This window comes from Oncorhynchus kisutch, linkage group LG14 (assembly GCF_002021735.2).
Source record: "Oncorhynchus kisutch isolate 150728-3 linkage group LG14, Okis_V2, whole genome shotgun sequence".
In the NCBI taxonomy this organism is placed as follows: Eukaryota; Metazoa; Chordata; class Actinopteri; order Salmoniformes; family Salmonidae; genus Oncorhynchus; species Oncorhynchus kisutch.
Window position 1 is genome coordinate 22,376,453 of NC_034187.2, and position 18,806 is coordinate 22,395,258.

At 44.6% G+C, this 18,806-nt stretch overlaps 1 protein-coding gene across 2 annotated transcripts in view; it reads left to right on the plus strand.

Moving 5' to 3' along the window:
• The window catches only part of LOC109904178 (RNA helicase aquarius-like), a 93,465-nt gene that overhangs the window by 70,543 nt on the left and 4,116 nt on the right, over nucleotides 1-18,806 (plus strand). The window contains exon 1 of one of the 2 annotated variants that reach the window (XR_004202709.1): nucleotides 13,452-13,695. The exons of the other annotated variant lie outside the window; for it this stretch is intronic. The gene's annotated coding sequence lies outside the window, so the exon portion shown is untranslated. Of the gene's footprint in view, nucleotides 1-13,451; nucleotides 13,696-18,806 lie in introns of those variants that run through there. 2 annotated transcript variants of the gene reach the window in all.

The following is an 18,806-nucleotide window of genomic DNA, read 5'->3' on the forward strand; positions in this document are numbered from 1 at the left end:
GGTGAGATAAGATGCATTATTGGTGCGTTCAAGACAACTGGAAACTCAAAAATACTAGGTCAAATCCGATCTTCAGGTCGGAAAGTCGGAGCTCTAGAAAGAGACCCGAGTTCCCAAGTTGGAATTCCGAGTTGTATGACCTTTCAAAACGATTTTTTCCTAGTCAAAGCTGGAGTTCTCAGTTGTCTGTAGTCAGATGTCAGAGATTTCCGAGTTCCCAGTTGTTTTGAACTTGGCAAATGTCAGACTAATTTGCAATTGACTGTCATAGTCCCACATTAAAGTATGTGATGATGAGTAACGAAAATCAGAAATACTGTTACAATGTTTTTAAATTGACTGCCATAGCCCCAAATAAAAAATGTACATTTACAAAGCATAGGATGAGGATGGATAGTGGTATTTCAACTGAAGTCGTCACTTTAGTAGACAGCTCAACCTATTGCATACTGTATGCAACACTATTGCATAAGGTCAACAATAAAGCATCCCAAAATCAGCTCTTTTCTTCACTGCAAGGAAAATGAAGTCTTTGAAATGTGCTTCTTATAAGGGCAGGATTACCAGGAAATAAATCAACTTGCCTGACACGCGATTCCTCTGCTTCTGAAAGCCCAATCCATTTCTCTCCACTCTCCTCCATCTCTCTAAAAAAAGCCCTAAATATAGTCTGTGTGTGTGTGGCCTGTGATGTGTTGTGGCCCTGAGTCAGTGAGGACCTGGTAAGTAGCCTGGGTACTCTAAGTAAATACCCTGGGCTGGGCCCCTCTAAGCCGTATTACACCCCCCTGCTTCTCCATGTGGCCCACCAGGATAACGGCAGGAACAACACCAAAGCCCCCTCCCTAAAGAGATCCACTGCCTTCTGAATTTCGAGGAAGCTCAAGAATCTCAGCTCAGTCTCACTCGTGAACGTTTTAACTAAATCCGTGTGTGTGTGTGTGTGTGTGTGTGTGTGTGTTAAATAATGTGTGCATTTGTCTCCAGGTGACGATGGTGGCTACATCATCCTCTCACTGGTCCGCACCAGGGCTGTCAGACACCTGAGTTAGGCACTTTACACACACACTAAATGGAAATACAGAACACCAAAAACAGTCTCTTTACCCCCAGAGAGCTCTTTTTAAGTATCTCATTTTAGAGAGCCTCTTTGTGTGAATAAAAGTGTACTGAAAAGGTTGCTGAAAAGTTTGTCTTTACAGACTTATCCACCCATGTCACGCACAGGGTGGATAAAGTCAACTTTTTAGGATTAGGTAGAAAATAATAACTACATATTTTTTGTTAAGTTCAGCTGCAGCATTGTGTAAAGATTATTGGGGTGAGAGTATCGAAAAAAGCATATTCACCATCAGAGTTTTTGTAAAACAAGATTTCGAGAGGCCTCTTGGAAACCACTCGCCTGGGTTAAGTTTGAGGTCTTTCCCTCTCTTAATCTCTTACCCTTTTTTTGATCTGTTTCTCTCTCTCTCTCTTTCTCTCCTGCTCTTTCACTCTAATTTTCTTTCCTACTTTTACGATTTTCTTTTTCTCTATTACTTGTCCTGTTTCTCTCTCTTCTTCTCGATCTCCTTTTCCCTCCCTCACTCCCCTTTCTGAATTGATGCATAGTGAAAATACCTTGAATTTCCAGGCTGAATTGCGAAACTCACGAGCCCCTCTTCCTTAATTTTCTGCGAAATGAACACCAGACAACCCTAACCCCTCTTCCTTAATATGCTGTATATTAAACACCAAGTAACCCTAACCCCTCTTCCATAATACTCTGCAAAATAAACACCAGACAAGCCTAACCCCTCTTCCTTAATGAGCTGCGTACAGTGCCTTCAGAAAGTATTCAGACCCCTTGACTTTTTCCACATTTTGTTACATTACAACCTTATTCTAGAATGTATTAAATACATGTTCTCCTCAGCAATCTACACACAATACCCCATAATTATTTTATGTTAGCATGTGTTAAAAATAAAAAATTATTTACATAAGTATTCAGACCCTTTGCTATGATACTCAAAATTGAGCTCTGGTGCATCCTGTTTCCATTTGTCATCCTTGAGAAGTTTCTACAACTTGATTGGAGTCCACCTGTGGTAAATTCAATTCATTGGACATGATTTGGAAAGGCACACACCTGTCCATATAAGGTCCCACAGTTGACAGTGCATGTCAGAGCAAAAACCAAGCCATGAGGTTGAAGGAATTGTCCGTAGCGCTCCGAGACAGGATTGTGTCGAGGCACAGATTTGGGGATGGGTACCAAAAAATGTCTGCAGCATTGAAGGTCCCCAAGAACACAGTGGCCTCCATCATTAAATGGAAGAAGTATGACTTCTTCCTGAACAAGATGGTCACTGACAGAGCTCTAGAGTTCCTCTGTGGAGATGGGAGAAACTTCCAGAAGTACAACCATCTCTGCGGCACTCCACCAATCAGGCCTTTATGGTGGAGTGGCCAGATGAAAGCCACTCCTAAGTAAAAGGTACATGACAGCCCGCTTGGTGGTGGCATCATCATGCTATGGGGATGTTTATCAGCGGCAGGGACTGGGAGACTAGTCAGGATTGAGGCAAGATGAATGGAGTAAAGTACAGAGAGATCCTTGATGAAAACCTGCTCCAAGTAGCGCTCAGGACCTCTGGGGCGAAGGTTCACCTTCCAACAGGACAATAACGCTAAGCACACAGCCAATAAAATGCAGGAGGGACTTTGGGACAAGTCTCTGAATGTCCTTGAGTGGCCCAGCCAGAGCCCGGACTTGAACCCGATCGAACATCTCTAGAAAGACCTGAAAAGGCACCCCATCCAACATGACAGCACTTGAGAGGATCTGCAGAGAAGAATGGGAGAAACTCGCTTGTAGCGTCATACCCAAGAAGCTAGGCTGTAATCGCTGCCAAAGGTGCTTCAACAAAGTAATGTACTGAGTACTTATGTAAATGTTTTTTAAATTGTATTCATAAATTAGCAAACATTGTTGCTTCAGTAGATTGATCAGGGGGTGAAACTTTAGTTTCCCTCAAAGAAAATACACTGAACCAAAATATAAATGTAACATGCAAGGATTTCAAAGGCATTAATGAGTTCCAGTTCATATAAGGAAATCAGTCAATTGAAACAAAATCATTAGGCCCTAATCTATGGATTTCACATGACTGGCATCTGTTAGTCACAGAGACTGTACCTTCAAAAAAAGGTAGGTGCGTGGATCAGAAAACCAGTCAGTATCTGTTGTGACCAGCATTTGCCACGATGCATCTCTTCCTCATAGAGTTGATCAGGCTGTTGATTGTGGCCTGTGGAATGTTGTCCCACTCCCCTTCAATGGCTGTGTGAAGTTGCTTGATATTGGCGGGAACTGAAGCACGCTGTCGTACACGTCGATCGAAAGCATCTCAAACGTGCTCAATGGGTGACATTTCTGGCGAGTGTGCAGGCCATGGAAGAATAATGTACAGATCCTTGCAACGTGGGGTCGTGCATTATCATGCCGAAACATGCTGTAATGACGGCGGATGAATTGCACGGTATCTCTGTGCTTTCAAATTGCGTTTAATAATTTGCAACTGTGTTCCTTGTCCGTAGCTTATGCCTGTCCATAACCCAACCGCCACCATAGGGCACTCTGTTCAAAACATTGACATCAGCAAACCGCTTGCCCACACACGCTAATGGTTTCTGACAGTTTGTGCAGAAATGATTTGCTTGTGCAAACCCACAGTTTCATCAGCTGTCCGGGTGGCTGGTCTGAGACAATCCCGCAGGTGAAGAAGCCGGGTGTGGAGGTACTGGGCTGGTGTAGTTACACGTGGTCTGAAGTTGTGACGTACTGCCAAATTCTGTAAAACGATGTTGTAGGCTGCTTATTGTAGAGCAATTCACATTAAATTCTCTGGCAACAGCTCTGGTAGACATTCCTGCAGTCAGCATGCCAATTGCACGCTCCCTCAACTTGAGACATCTGTGGCATTATGCTTTGTTACAAAACTGCACATTTTAGTGACCTTTTATTGTCCCCTGTACAAGGTGCACCTGTGTAATGGCCCCTCTTCCTTAATATGCTGCATATTAAACACCAGGCAAAACACTGTTACAGCATTTTAGCTCTCTGTACCAGGACACGTGCACACACACTGACCCGCCGTGTGATCTAGTATGATGGCTGCGCTGGTGTAACATGTTTTTGCAGATAGGCCTATACCCCATTAGAACCGCAACGCGGCTGACTGAAATTGAAGTCTACAAATGGAGCTTTGGCTGGAGGAATAAGTCATCCTCTGTTTTGAAGCCTCTTCTAGCTTAGTGGTTTAACCAGGGCCCAAAAAACACGTCAACTCCCTTTACTCTGTGTTTCATAAAGGAGAGGATTGATGGGCTGGCAGTGAAGTGGTGCGGAGGGGCCAGGGAGAGTCACACGTTTATCTTGTTGTCAGCACCCTGGCCTGCCCTCGTCTCGCCTATCGCCCCTTTAATCTCACACAGGAGATTACACCCTTCTGCCTAATTCACATTACATTTTCTCGCTCTCTTTATACGTGAAGTGGGTTTTAAAACAAGAGTCTGTGATTCACTGAATGGGAAAGGAGATACTGTATTGTAACTGCACTGAAAGACATGAGTGTTTTATCAATGGTTTCACATTGTAAGTTTTATTTTTGAATGGCTGTGTTACTTGATAATATGATAGACATTAAACCGCTGTTCAACTGTTGGCCAAGTCAATAACAACACTGTCTACTTGTGTGTTTTGAGCATAGAAATACATCAAACTAGAGGGGATCTCCATGCGAGTAAATGTGACTATTCTAACTTCATAAAAATCTTGGTTGCCTTTCTGGATGGGTGGGAAAGCAGTGGTTTGTGGGAAATTACCCTGCTGTCTATCTCACGCTGAGCTCTCTCGCTCCCGTACAGCGGTTTTACCTCGTTACATTCCACTCCGCTAATAGCAACCCGCTACCGTGCATCTGACCATATGACGGGCTGATCCCTCCCTGACGTGCTGACCCCTCCCTGACGGCTGACCTCTCAATCTGACAGCCTAGCAGAAGGCCTCCCACTGAGAGACACACAGGGAGGGACACATACAGAGACATACACACTGTGACAGGAGCACACACACGGGGTCACACTCAGACGCAGACACACTCTGACAGGTGCACAACCACACACGTGCTGGTATACAGTAACGTTAACACACACACCAAAGTGAAGACATTCAGGGAGACACAGACACACCCTGACAGGCACACACACACACGCACACTGCCCCTCTACATGGCTCCGCATGTTAGGAAACAACGCAGGTGGATGTCCCCTACCCCTACACACAGAGCTGTTTCCCCAGGGAAAGACTGCTTCTGATTGGCTTCTCTTTTGTCAGGCTCTTTGCTGATTGGAGGACTCCTCTTGTTGTTTGTTTCTGTGGCAGTGATGTGTTTTTAGGTAGCTTTTCCATTGTCCACAATCTTGTGACTTGTTAACTGAATACGTACTAAATACACACACACTAGTACGCTCACACACGCCTACACACAGTTTATTTGTCTATTTCACATTCCACATCTTGTCTGTGTATGAATGTACATTTGTGTCTGTTCCAGAGCTTTACACACAGATCCAAAGATCGTTTAGTATTTCACCAGAGCTCCTTGAATAAGCAAGAGAAGTCTCCTTCCTTCTCCCACAAAAAGCATTTACCTCAGCCCATGTTGACAGGATCAGTGCCCGTAGAGCTGGAGATGCTGGTACAGCAAGGGTATTTTTGGGGGGCACACACAAAGAAATGTAGGAGCATAAAAATATGGGAGATATTAAAGCTGGAATCCTTACCTTTTTCTCGCGCAGCAAAATATTTAAATCAAATTTTGTACATGGTAAGCAGATGTTATTGCAAGTGTAGTGAAATGCTTGTGCTTCTAGTTCCGACCGTGCAGTAATATCTAACAAGTGATCTAACAGTTTCACAACAACTACCTTATACACACAAATGTAAAGGGATGAATAAGAATGTGTACATACATGGATGAGTGATGGCCGTCCGGGATAGGCAAGATGCAGTAGATGGTATAGAATACAGTATATACATATGAGATGAGTAATGTAGGATATGTACATATTACTTTAAAGTGGCGTTATTTAAAGTGACTAGTAATACCTTTATTAAATCCATTTATTCAAGTTGCCAGAGATTTGAGTCTGTATGTTGGCAGCAGCCTCTCTATGTTAGTGATGGCTGTCTTGTCATTCCTAATAATAATAATAAAACAACGCCAGTATCTAGGTAATGACTGGATGTATTGATGATCTCTTTTTAATCCATTTTCAATTCCGTCTGTAACAAAAACTGTGGAATAAGTCAAGGGATGTGAATACTTTCTGATGGCACTCTCTCTCTCTCTCTTTCTCTCCCACTCTTCTTTGTCACCCCTCTCTCTCTCTCTCTCCCACTCTTCTTTGTCACCCCTCTCTCTCTCTCTCTCTCTCTCTCTCTCTCTCTCCCTCTTTCTCCCACTCTTCTTTGTCACCCCTCTCTCTCTCTCTCTCTCTCTCTCTCCCACTCTTCTTTGTCACCTCTCTCTCTTTCTCTCCCACTCTTCTTTGTCACCCCTCTCTCTCTATCTCTCTCTCTCTCTCTCCCACTCTTCTTTGTCACCCCTCTCTCTCTCTCTCTCTCTCTCTCCCACTCTTCTTTGTCACCTCTCTCTTTCTCTCCCACTCTTCTTTGTCACCCCTCTCTCTCTCTCTCTCTCTCTCTCTCTCTCTCTCTCTCTATCTCTCTCTCTCTCTATCTCTCTCTCCCACTCTTCTTTGTCACCCCTCTCTCTCTCTTTCTCTCCCACTCTTCTTTGTCACCCCTCTGTCTCTCTCTTTCTCTCCCACTCTTCTTTGTCACCCCTCTCTCTCTCTCTCTCTCTCTCTCTCTTTCTCTCCCACTCTTCTTTGTCATCCCTCTCTCTCTCTCTTTCTCTCCCACTCTTCTTTGTCACCCCTCTCTCCCTCCTTCCTAGCCCTACCTCTCTCTTTCTATCTCCCCCTTCCTATCCCTACCTTTCTCTCTCTCGCCTTCCTATCCCTACATCTCTCTCTCCCCCTTCCTATCCCTACCTCTCTCTCTCTCTCCCCCTTCCAATCCCTACCACTCTCTCTCTCCCCCTTCATATCCCTCCCTCCCTCTCTCTCTCTCTCCCCCTTCCTATCCCTACCTCTCTCTCCCCTTTCCTATCCCTACCTCTCTCTCCCCTTCCTATCCCTACCTCTCTCTCCCCCTTCCTATCCCTACCTCTCTCGCCCCTTCCTATCCCTGCCTCTCTCTCCCCCTTCCTATCCCTGTCTCCCTGTCTCCCTCCTTCCTATCCATGTCTCACTCCTTCCTAGCCCTACCACTCTCTTTCTATCTCCCCCTTCCTATTCCTACACCTCTCTCTCTCTCCCTACCCCTCTGTCTCTCTCTCCATATCACTACCTCTCTATCTCTCCCTTTCTATCCAACCTCTCTCTCTCTCTCCCTTTCTATCCCAACCTCTCTCTCTCTCTCCCTTCCCATCCCCACCTCTCTCTCTCCCTTCCTATCGCTACCTCTCGCTCTCTCCCTTTATATCCAACCTCTCTCTCTCCCTTCCCTTCCCATCCCTACCTCTCTCTCTCCCCTTTCCTATCTCTACCTCTCTCTCTCTCTCCCCTTTCCTATCTCTACCTCTCTCTCTCTCTCCCCTTCCTATCCCTGCCACTCTCTCTCTCCCCCTTCCTATCCCTACCTATCTCTCTCTACCCCTTCCTATCCCTACCTATCTCTCTCCCCCTTCCTATCCCTGTCTCTATCTCCCCCTTCCTATCCCTATCCCTACCTCTCTCTCTACCCCTTCCTATCCCTGTCTCTATCTCCCCCTTCCTATCCCTATCCCTAACTCTCTCTCTCCCCCTTCCTATCCCTGTCTCTCTCTCTCCCCCTTCCTATCGCTACCTCTCTCTCTCTCTCCCTACCTCCCCCCCCCTCTCTCTCCCTCTCTCTCTCTCTCTCTCTCTCTCCCTTCCTATCCCTGTCTCTCTCTCCCCCTTCCTATCCCTGTCTCTCTCTCCCCCTTCCTATCCCTACCTCTCTCTTGCATCCTCCTTCCTATCCCTGTCTCTCTCGCAATTCATTTCAATTGACTTTATTGACATGGCAAGTTCATTTTTACTTACATTGTCAAAGTATACATTTCGAAAAATACAATTAAAATATATATATATATATAAAATATAAAATATATATATTTTTATATATAAATAAATGGTGGGACCAACAGCGATAATAATAGTAGTACATATAGTAGTGGACATGGGATTACCATTAACAACAACTACAACAACAATATTAATGAGAATAACAATACATTAAAGCAATAGTAGTAGACCAGTGTCAACATGACTGAGAAGACACATGACGTGGTATGAAAGACAATACAAAACAAGATGGGAAATATTATCGACATTACTTTGCACTTTTCACTGGCTGTCCCTCAGGTTGTGGCAGGAGGACACATATTGGCTGCCAAAACTGCACATTTTGGCTTTTCACCCAATAAATATTGGATTTTTTCTTCATCTTTTATAGTTTCAAATTCTTTGTATTGGATTATAATTTTGGGGAGAAAATATTCTCTTTGGTCTGAGTATTTGTCACAGTGTAATAGGAAATGCAGCTCTGTCTCTACCTCTCCCCTGGAGCAGAGTGAGCACAGCCTGTCCTCTCTGGGCAGCCAGGTTTGTCTATGACGACCGGTCTCTATAGCCAGACTGTGCTCACTGAGTCTGTACCTAGTCAATGTTTTCCTCAGTTTTCTATCACTCACAGTGGTCAGATAGTCTGTCACCATGTACTGTCTGTTTAGAGCCAAATAGCATTGAAGTTTACTTACATTTTTTGTGGTGTCTTTCCAATAGGTGATATATTTTTATTTTTGTTTTGTGATGATTTGGTTGGGCCAGATTTTCTGAGTGCTGTCCTGAGGTTCTATGGGGTTGGTTTGGTGAACTGAGCTTCCGAACCAGCTGGCTGAAGGGCCTCGTCTCGTTTTTCATCTCTTGGCATTGTAGAGCTGTGTGATGGAATGTTTTGGGGTGACTTGTTTTTAGGTGGTTGTAAAATTTGATGGCTCTTTTTTTCTATTCAAGTGAGGAGGGGTTATTGGCCCAATTCTGCTCTACAATACAGTCTTGCAAAACTCTGCATGCAGTATTTCGATTGGATCTTTGTCCCATTTGGTAAATTCATTATTAGAGATTGGACCCCATACCTCACTGCCATATAGAGCAATTGGTTCTATAACTGATTGAAAAAGTTTGAGACAGATTCTAATTGGAATTTCGATTTTGATGTTCCTTGTAATGGCATAGAATGCTCTTCTTGCTTTGTCTCTCAGCTCATTCACCGCCATGTGAAAGCTACCTCTCTCTCTCCCCCTTCCTATCCCTGCCTCTCTCTCTCTCTCTCTCTCTCTCACTCTCTCTTCCTATCCCTGTCTCTCGCTCTCTCTCTCCCTTCCTATCCCTACCTATGATTTTAACAAATCACAAAAAAAGCCATTGTTTCTTATGCTGGGCATCATTCACAAGTGATAATATATAGCCGGAAAACCTGTCATCTATGCGCTTAAATAGCAAATGGAGGACACTTTTCCCCGTGGTTTATTTTCATGCCAGCCAGGTAGGCTATACTCCTGTTATAAATATTAGCAATGTGCTTATTATTAGGAAAGTTGAGAAATAAATATAGTAGGCCTAGCTGATAGAAAGCTGATGGAATCCTCCTCCTTTTTTAGAGGCCATCACCCGCAATTGCATAGCCTATAGAAATGTTGTGCAACATGAGCTCATGGGCTCTCATAAAGTGTTTGATTAGATTTTCAAATAGGTTTGCATTGATGTCAGAGTGAGTAGAGGGACAATAGAGTGCTGAGTACCAGGCAGTTAGCAAGTTTGGTAGACTACTAATGATCAGCATCAGAGCTTGCAGAAGCCTAAATACCATGGCTAAATGGCCATGTGGAATTTGACTGACTTCATGACTCGTGACCGCCGGTATGGTCTAGCTGTTACACACTGGGATATGTCAATCTGATTGGCTTACCCAATAGCAGTTGGAAGAGCTGCTGCTAAGCTGCATTTACATGTCAGTCACCCTGCACATGAAGCCATGTTTGGAGAGGAGCCGGTACTTCAGATAAACTAATACCCGTCCCCACTCTATAACAAAGTGTCCATATCAGTGTTTGGAAACAAAGGTACGCAGTGACACAGTTCACTGAGATTGTGGTGGTGGATTGGAGCCTACCCTGACCTGACTCCCATGGGTAGCCTCATTGGTCCTGGTAGCATGTAGAGGCCACAGTCTGCAGGCTAACAACACACACTGGGAATTTAGGCATTATCATGCACCAGAGGTTAACTAGCTGTTACATACACCAGGCTATGCCATTACCCTCCCCCACACTTCAACCCCACTGTCTGAGAGGAGAGGTCGCATCCACAGCTGCTCAAGGACAAGCCACAGTACAGTCGTGGTGATTCAACAGACCTGTACGCAGCCTAGCTAGAGAACCAGTCGGGTTTGGAATCAGGGAAATGGCTATTATTGAGAGCAATATGTTGCACGATTATACAGTTTAGACATCTAACTTTTTGGGGGGGGGGGCTATGAAATTAGCAGATCTAATTCTATCAAGTCTATCAAATAACATTAAACCCAATTGAAATGGTTTGGGAGGAGTTAGACAGCAGAGTGAAGGAAAAGCATTCAAGAAGTGCCCAGCATATGTGGGAACTCCTTCAAGACTGTTGGAAAAGCATTCCTCATGAAGCTGGTTAAGAAAATGCCAAGAGTGTGCAAAGCTGTCATCAAGGCAAAGGGTGGCTACTTTGAATGATCTAAAATGTAAAATATATTTTGATTTGTTTAACACTTTTTGGGGTGACTACATGATTCTATATGTGTCATTTAATAGTTTTGATGTCTTCACTATTATTCTACAATGTAGAAAATAGAAAGAAAAAAAAAGCTGGAGTGAGTAGGTGTGTCAACTTTTGAATTGTACTCTGCAGTATATACAGTGCCTTCGGAAAGTATTCATACCCCTTGACTTTTTCCACATTTTGTTACGTTACAGCCTTATTCTAAAATTGATGTTTTTTCACCCTCAAACTACACACAATGCCCCATAATTGCACAGCAAAAACGGAAATATCACATTTACATAAATATTCAGATCCTTTACTCTGTACTTTGTTGAAGCACCTTTGGCAGCGATTATAACCAAGTCTTCTTGGGTGTGATGCTACAAACATAGCACACCTGTATTTCGGGAGTTTCTCCCAATCTTCCCTGCAGATCCTCTCAAGCTCTGTGAGGTTGGATGGGGAGCGTCGCTGCACAGCTATTTTCAGGTCTCTCTAGAGATGTTCGATCAGGTTCAAGTCTGGGCTCTGTCTGGGCCACTCAAGGAGATTCTGAAGATACTCCCGTGTTGGTTTGGCTGTGTGCTTAGGGTCGTTGACATGTTAGAAGCTGTACCTTTGCCCCAGTCTGAGGTATTTTGCTAATTGCTTGTGTGACATACACTAACTACATGACCAAAAGTCAAACATCTCATTGCAAAATCATGGGCATTAATATGGAGTTGGTCCCCCCTTTTCTGCTACAACAGCCTCCACTCTTCTGGGAAGGCTTTCCACTATATGTTGGAACATTGCTGCAGGGACTTGCTTCCTTTCAGCCACAAGCATTAGTGAGGTCGGGCAATGATGTTGGACGATTAGGCATGGCTCGCAGTTGGTGTTCCAATTCATCCTAAGGGTATTCAATGAAGTTGAGGTCAGGGGTCTGTGTAGGCCAGTCAAGTTCTTCCACACCGATCTCGAGAACCCATTTTTGTATGGACCTTGCTTTGTGCACGGGGGCATTGTCATGCTGAAACAGGACAGGGCCTTCTCCAAACTGTCGCCACAAAGTTGGAAGCACAGAATCGTCTAAAGTTTTATTGTATGCTGTAGTGTTAAGATTTCCCTTCACTGAACTAAGCCTGAACCTGACCATTATTCCCCACCTCATGGGGCGGCAGGGTAGGGTTGGACTAGTAACCGAAAGGTTGCAAGTTCATATCCCCGAGCTAACAAGGTACAAATCTGTCGTTCTGCCCCTGAACAGGCAGTTAACCCACTGTTCCTAGGCCGTCATTGAAAATAAGAATTTGTTCTTAACTGACTTGCCTAGTTAAATAAATGTAAAATAAAATAAATCCACCAAACTTCACAGTTGGCACTATGCATTGGGGCAGGTAGCGTTCTCCTGGCATCTACCAAACCCAGATTCGTCCTTCGGACTGCCAGATGGTGAAGTGTGATTCATCACTCCAGAGAACGTGTTTCCACTGTTCCAGAGTCCAGTTGCAGCTAGCTTTACACCACTCCAGCCGATGCTTGGCATTGCACATGGTGATCTTGCCATGGAAACCCATTTCATGAAGCTCCCGATGAACAGGTCTTGTGCTGGCGTTGCTTCCAGAGGCCGCTTGGAACTCGGTGGTGAGTGTTGCAACCGAAGACACCTTTTACACGCTTTTACACGCGGTCCTGTAATGTGAGCTTGTGTGGCCTACCACTTCGCGGCTGAGCCGTTGATGCTCCTAGACGTTTCCACTATACAATAACAGCACTTAGTGTTCACCGAGGCAGCTCTAGCAGGGGAAAATTGATGAACAGACTTGTTGGAAAGGTGGCATCCTATGACTGTGCCATATTGAAAGTCACTGAGCTCTTCAGTAAGGCCATTCTACTGCCAATGTTGGGACTATGGAGATTGCAGGGTTGTGTGCTCAATTGTATATACCTGTCAGCAACGGGTGTGGCTGAAATAGCCAAATCCACTAAATTGAAGGTGTCCACATACTTTTGTATACCTATTGTAATTTTACCTTAATTGCATTTTACCTTCCTTATACATTTCCTCCAAGAAAATGGGTCTTTCCTCTATCAGTACATTGGAGTTTAGCCATATTATTTGCTGTACTATTTCTTCTGCCTCTTCTGGAGGACGAAATTGAAATTGTAACCAACTCTTTTAAAAAGGAGTATACTTTAAACAGGGATCCATTGTCAATCCACTGGAAGTCGTTGGTTTTAATCTGTAAAAATGTTTTGTTTGTTTTCAAAGCCTCTGTGACATCAAAGCTAAAGCAGATGTACTCTACTCAGCTTAAAGTAGATACTGTATGTATATTTTGTGTCAGTTATAAGTCATAACCCAGGAAGTAATGCATATTACAAATAATCCCTTAAAACTTGGATTATAAATCCCCAGATTCTTCTCTATAATGCTTCTCTGCATGTTCAACAAACTGTTGTTAAACCTACAACAACCATGTTTCTTTTTTATTGAGCAACACATTGTGTAATATCCTCCCTCTAGAAAACCCTCCACAAATGACCAACTATCTGTATGTTCAGCTGTCCTCCCTGGCATGCAGTTTACCCTAGTAGAGACTGCCTTGTTGCAAAAAATGTGCGTTAACTGGGAGGAGGAGGCCACTCATACAGACTGACTTGGCTTTGGCAGCTCCGAGCAGGAACTAAACTGAGACTGAGGGGGATATCCATTCCACGGACGAAGAGGAGAAACAGGCTCTCACTTTCTCAAATAATTCAAACTTGCTACATCTGAAGGTGAACATGTCTTTTATACTCACTCGGCAGGTACTCTCCTCAATATGGGTTTACATAGCTCTCTCCTTTGCATGGCTTTAACTTCCTCCTAACCGTTGCCATTTGTTGATGTGTCACTAGCTCTAACTACATGCAGTATAACTATAACTGTTTTCCTTTTCGTATATCATGTGCAAAGGCAGTATTATAACTGCATTTTATCTCCACATCTTTTAAGGGTCTTTGTAAGAAGTTGTTCTCTCTCTTGTTTTATCCTCTAGATGTTTTTTTTTTCCACGTGTCAAACAAATTATGTTGCTTCAATGTGTGGAAGTATTTTTTTTATTGCGTACTTTTCTCTTTTAAATCCAAATATTTAATGGATCCAGGGGGAAAGTAGTAGAGTATTTCCGAATGCTAGTATTGTCTCATGTAAGAGGCGTTCCCTGAAGCAAGAGAGAACCTCGAGTGCAGCTGATCTCATCACACAGTTTGCCCCATCACAACAGGATATTACACAGAACAGACCGGGAAGTGGGCGGGAATGTGTGCAATACCTCGGTTGTATCACATAAAGAAATGCTGCACCGATATTGAAGTCTAAAAACCTGTTAGGCTAATTGAATTTCCCTTAAATATAGACCACATGGAGAATTCAATAAATTGTTTTTTTTATATGATTAAAGACTTGCTAAAGTGTGAGCATTGAGCATTTTGGCATGTCCCTCCGTGCCACCTCCATGACTTCAAACCACAGTATCATACGTTGATGATTTCTACATTTTGAAAGTTATATATCTTTAAAACTTGATTGGTGACAAGCAAAACATTTTGAGACTCAACAATGGACTAATGAAACAAATACCAAAAAGATCGTTTTTATATTCTAAAGCACTAGTTATTTTGTTGTTTTGAACGCCATTTCTGAATATGATTATTTATTTTGTGTGATATAGTGATTCATTTACAACTGTGCCTCATTTTAAGGTCAACCCTACACTGGGCATGTGAACATAACTCTCCGTTTAATGTGGTGAAACTACTCCTTTTAAAATATTGTTTTAATTGAACATCTAATAGTCAATCATATTGTAAAAGCAGGTGAACTTGTCCTATTCTTGTTATGTTCGTTTCGAGTATAACACGTCCACCCTGTTAGCCAGGCTAGAAATGTTTCAATAATACATTTTATGGGGTGAAGCTTGCGTTCCATTGCCAATCCTTGTTACACACAACAAGCTTCCATTCCCCCTGTCCCAAGGAGATGTATTCCTGATTCCCCCTGTCCCAAGGAGATGTATTACTGATTCCCCCTGTCCCAAGGAGATGTATTACTGATTACCCCTGTCCCAAGGAGATGTATTACTGATTCCCCCTGTCCCAAGGAGATGTATTCCTGATTCCCCCTGTCCCAAGGAGATGTATTACTGATTCCCCCTGTCCCAAGGAGATGTATTACTGATTCCCCCTGTCCCAAGGAGATGTATTACTGATTCCCCCTGTCCCAAGGAGATGTATTACTGATTCCCCCTGTCCCAAGGAGATGTATTACTGATTCCCCCTGTCCCAAGGAGATGTATTACTGATTCCCCCTGTCCCAAGGAGATGTATTACTGATTCCCCCTGTCCCAAGGAGATGTATTCTCCATCAATAATCCAAGATGGCGTAGCAGTAAGTCGTCCTGTCGTGTCGTGTCCCTGTATATTTTGTTTATATTTTGTTTATTTTTCGTTTTTTACATATTTTTTTTTTACATAGCTATCCCTTTAAAAACATTTTGCTAAACCTAAGCTTCCAAATACGCTGGATCTTCACAACTAGCTATCTAGCTAAACCGCAACCCTGGATGATTACCCCTGGCTAGCGTTTCCACCCACTTAGCTTGAAGCTAGCCCGGCCTGCGCTACCACCGTAGCATACTCCTGAGCTACAATACCCGGGCCCACGACCGGTCTATCGATGTCACCGCATGAAGAGGAATAAACAGACTCACCCCATCGCGACGTCCCCCAAAGGCTAACTCTCTAGCCCTCGCTATCTCCCTGCTTGCTAATTCGGCCTGCTAACTGCTAGCTTGTCCAGCTCCGGTCCGCTAACTGCTACCTTGTCTAGCCCGGGCCTACAAACTGTTAGCTTGTTAGCACAGGCCTGCTAACCGCCTGAATCGCCGCGTCCCAAACGCCCACCGGACCCATATTTACTTTCTATCTCTTTTGACTTTTAATTTGTTTATACCTTCCGGAAACCTGCCTCACCCAATGTGATACGGAATCGCTATTATTTGTTATTTATTTTTAGAACACACTCAAGAACCTCCAGAAGCTAACCAGCTAACTAGCTACAAGCTATTTAGTCATTGTTCGTTTTTTTAACCTGGATAACACTCGCCAGTCCAGCTTCCCTTCCCCATCCACCGCTGCCCCCTGGACACTGATCTCTTGGCTACATAGCTGATGCACGCTGGACTGTCCATAAATCACGGTACTCCATTCTGCTTGTTTGTTTTATCTGTTGGCCCCGTTGCCTAGTCTACGCCATTTTACCTGCTGTTGTTGTGCTAGCTGATTAGCTGTTGTCTCACCTACTGTTTTAGCTAGCTTTCCCAATTCAACACCTGTGATTACTGTATGCCTCGCTGTATGTCTCTCTCAAATGTCAATATGCCTTGTATACTGTTGTTCAGGTTAGTTATCATTGTTTTAGTTCACAATGGAGCCCCTAGTTCCACTCTTCATACCCCTGATAACTCCTTTGTCCCACCTCCCACACATGCGGTGACCTCACCCATTACTACCAGCATGTCCAGAGATACAACCTCTCTCATCATCACCCAGTGCCTGGGCTTACCTCCGCTGTACCCGCACCCCACCATACCCCTGTCTGCGCATTATGCCCTGAATATATTCTACCATGCCCAGAAACCTGCTCCTCTTATTCTCTGTCCCCAACGCTCTAGGCGACCAGTTTTGATAGCCTTTAGCCGCACCCTCATACTACTCCTTCTCTGTTCCGCGGGTGATGTGGAGGTAAACCCAGGCCCTGCATGTCCCCAGGCACCCTCATTTGTTGACTTCTGTGTTCGAAAAAGCCTTGGTTTCATGCATGTCAACATCAGAAGCCTCCTCCCTAAGTTTGTCTTACTCACTGCTTTAGCACACTCTGCTAACCCTGATGTCCTTGCTGTGTCTGAATCCTGGCTCAGGAAGGCCACCAAAAATTCAGAGATTTCCATACCCAACTATAACATCTTCCGTCAAGATAGAACTGCCAAAGGGGGAGGAGTTGCAGTTTACTGCAGAGATGGCCTGCAAAGTAATGTCATACTTTCCAGGTCCATACCCAAACAGTTCGAACTACTAATTTTGAAAATTACTCTCTCCAGAAATAAGTCTCTCACGGTTGCCGCCTGCTACCGACCCCCCTCAGCTCCCAGCTGTGCCCTGGACACCATTTGTGAATTGATCGCCCCCCATCTAGCTTCAGAGTTTGTTCTGTTAGGTGACCTAAACTGGGATATGCTTAACACCCCGCCAGTCCTACAATCTAAGCTAGATGCCCTCAATCTCACACAAATCATCAAGGAACCCACCAGGTACAACCCTAACTCTGTAAACAAGGGCACCCTCATAGACGTCATCCTGACCAACTGGCCCTCCAAATACACCTCCGCTGTCTTCAACCAGGATCTCAGCGATCACTGCCTCATTGCTTGTATCCGCTACGGAGCCGCAGTCAAACGACCACCCCTCATCACTGTCAAACGCTCCCTAAAACACTTCTGTGAGCAGGCCTTTCTAATCGACCTGGCCCGGGTATCCTGGAAGGACATTGACCTCATCCCGTCAGTTGAGGATGCCTGGTCATTCTTTAAAAGTAACTTCCTCACCATTTTAGATAAGCATGCTCCGTTCAAAAAATGCAGAACTAAGAACAGATACAGCCCTTGGTTCACCCCAGACCTGACTGCCCTCGACCAGCACAAAAACATCCTGTGGCGGACTGCAATAGCATCGAATAGTCCCCGTGATATGCAACTGTTCAGGGAAGTCCGGAACCAATACACGCAGTCAGTCAGGAAAGCTAAGGCCAGCTTCTTCAGGCAGAAGTTTGCATCCTGTAGCTCCAACTCCAAAAAGTTCTGGGACACTGTGAAGTCCATGGAGAACAAGAGCACCTCCTCCCAGCTGCCCACTGCACTGAGGCTAGGTAACACGGTCACCACTGATAAATCCATGATTATCGAAAACTTCAATAAGCATTTCTCAACGGCTGGCCATGCCTTCCGCCTGGCTACTTCAACCTCGGCCAACAGCTCCGCCCCCCCCGCAGCTCCTCGCCCAAGCCTCTCCAGGTTCTCCTTTACCCAAATCCAGATAGCAGATGTTCTGAAAGAGCTGCAAAACCTGGACCCGTACAAATCAGCTGGGCTTGACAATCTGGACCCTCTATTTCTGAAACTATCTGCCACCATTGTCGCAACCCCTATTACCAGCCTGTTCAACCTCTCTTTCATCTCGTCTGAGATCCCCAAGGATTGGAAAGCTGCCGCAGTCATCCCCCTCTTCAAAGGGGGAGACACCCTGGACCCAAACTGTTACAGACCTATATCCATCCTGCCCTGCCTATCTAAGGTCTTCGAAAGCCAAGTCAACAAACAGGTCACTGACCATCTCGAATCCCACCGTACCTTCTCCGCTGTGCAATCTGGTTTCCGAGCCGGTCATGGGTGCACCTCAGCCACACTCAAGGTACTCAACGATATCATAACCGCCATCGATAAAAGACAGTACTGTGCAGCCGTCTTCATCGACCTTGCCAAGGCTTTCGACTCTGTCAATCACCATATTCTTATCGGCAGACTCAGGAGCCTCGGTTTTTCGGATGACTGCCTTGCCTGGTTCACCAATTACTTTGCAGACAGAGTTCAGTGCGTCAAATCGGAGGGCATGCTGTCTGGTCCTCTGGCAGTCTCTATGGGGGTGCCACAGGGTTCAATTCTCGGGCCGACTCTTTTCTCTGTGTATATCAATGATGTTGCTCTTGCTGCGGGCGATTCCCTGATCCACCTCTACGCAGACGACACCATTCTATATACTTTCGGCCCGTCTTTGGACACTGTGCTATCTAACCT